Here is a 2,057-nt window from a genome sequence, read left to right as displayed (position 1 = left end):
AGAGACTACAAACCTCACTCAAGGAAAAAGATCTTGGGGTGAGAATAACACCAGTCACATCTCCTGAAGCGCACATCAACCAAATAACTGCTGCAGCATATGGGCGCCTAGCAAACCTCAGAACAGCATTCCGACATCTTAATAAGGAATCATTCAGGACCCTGTACACCGTGTACGTTAGGCCCATATTGGAGTATGCGGCACCAGTTTGGAACCCACACCTAGCCAAGCACATAAAGAAACTAGAGAAAGTGCAAAGGTTTGCAACAAGACTAGTCCCAGAGCTAAGAGGTATGTCCTACGAGGAGAGGTTAAGGGAAATCAACCTGACGACACTGGAGGACAGGAGAGATAGGGGAGACATGATAACGACATACAAAATACTGAGAGGAATTGACAAGGTGGACAAAGACAGGATGTTCCAGAGATTGGACACAGTAACAAGGGGACACAGTTATAAGTTGAAGACACAGATGAATCACAGGGATGTTAGGAAGTATTTCTTCAGCCACAGAGTAGTCAGTAAGTGGAATAGTTTGGGAAGCGATGTAGTGGAGGCAGGATCCATACATAGCTTTAAGCAGAGGTATGATAAAGCTCACGGCTCAGGGAGAGTGACCTAGTAGCGATCAGTGAAGAGGCGGGGCCAGGAGCTCGGACTCGACCCCCGCAACCTCAACTAGGTGAGTACACACACACACACACACACACACACACACACACACACACTAATAGCAACACCTGTGGTACAATATTTTCTGTTATATCTTAATGCTGAATTATGTACTTGCAGTGTTGTGAACGTACTCGTAGTGTACTCTAGCACAAGTGGGACAGCGAGAGTACTATAGAGTACAAGAGACTACACGAGGCTGGTTGGTAAGCTTGAAACTTACCGACTGCACGACGGTCATCAGTGCTACTCTACACCTGTACATTACCAGTCAAGACAGCGTCTCCTGACCTGGCTCCCAGTAAGGTCACGACCTGGGGTCCCAGTCTGGTCACGACCTGGGGTCCCAATCTGGTCACGACCTGGGGTCCCAGTCTGGTCACGAACTGGGGTCCCAGTCACGTCACGACCCCTTCACTATTAAATTAAGAAAGGCACACAATCAAACTCTAGCACATGTCATCACATTTCTCTACTGGGACCTTGATCACATCTAACACACAATGATTACAAAGACAGCATTTATATAGATTAGAAATGATCAAGGTCCCAGGATCAATGCATCTTCTAATAAATACTCCTAGTGTTTGTTTACGTGTGTTTCCAGTGGCTATCAACCTCACAGAGGATCATTACGACTCTAACATGACTCACGAAATCGTAATGACACGATTGCAAACCAATCATGCCACGGGTGGGGATAGAACCCGCGATCTGATCGCGAGTTCTATCCCCGCCCGTGGTATGATTACGGCTCTATATAAAATCTTCAACACCAGTCAAGTCTGTTCTAATTCCTTACAAAGAAATCAAAACATGTCAGTGAACATATAGGATGATCAATGATGAGAATTAGACAACTGAGTATATGGTCATGTCTTCTTCAATATATTAAGAACATGAGAAAGGAGGAGCACTGCAGCAGGCCTACTGGCCCATGCTACACAGGTCTTTCTCAAAACCAAATATTCGCTCGACACATTATCAGTGTTACTCAAGGCATAAGCTTCGATAACAAGGAAACAGGACAAGTGTTTCCTGTTGCGGGTCTTAGTTATCTGATGACCAACAGCTGGAGGTTTTGGTCATCTGACCGAGACCTTCAGCCGGCTTACCCCTCCACCCCCTTTAAATATTAAGATTATAAAGAAGAAAAAGGAACAGTGCCGTGATTGGAACAATACCGTGACTGGAACAATACCGTCACTAGAATAATACCGTGACTGGAACAATACCGTGACTGGAACAATACCGTGACTGGAACAATACCGTGACTGGAACAATACCGTGACTGGAACAATACCGTGACTGGAACAATACCGTGACTGGAACAATACCATGACTGGAACAATACCGTGACTGGAACAATGCCATGACTGGAACA

General features: G+C 45.5%; 1 protein-coding gene across 2 annotated transcripts in view; it reads left to right on the top strand.

Annotated features, from left to right (window-relative positions):
* The window catches only part of LOC128693627 (lachesin), a 32,542-nt gene extending 31,131 nt beyond the window's left edge, over nt 1–1,411 (top strand). The window contains exon 10 of one of the 2 annotated variants that reach the window (XM_070091123.1): nt 794–1,411. The gene's annotated coding sequence lies outside the window, so the exon portion shown is untranslated. The remainder of the gene's footprint in view (nt 1–793) is intronic. The other variant, XM_070091124.1, reaches the window with a different exon arrangement.
* Nucleotides 1,412–2,057: the final 646 nt, after the last annotated feature.

The sequence above is a fragment of the Cherax quadricarinatus genome, chromosome 34, assembly GCF_038502225.1.
Source record: "Cherax quadricarinatus isolate ZL_2023a chromosome 34, ASM3850222v1, whole genome shotgun sequence".
Lineage (NCBI taxonomy): Eukaryota > Metazoa > Arthropoda > Malacostraca > Decapoda > Parastacidae > Cherax > Cherax quadricarinatus.
Note: the sequence above shows the minus strand (reverse complement) of the source record. Positions and strands in the feature narration are given on the sequence as shown.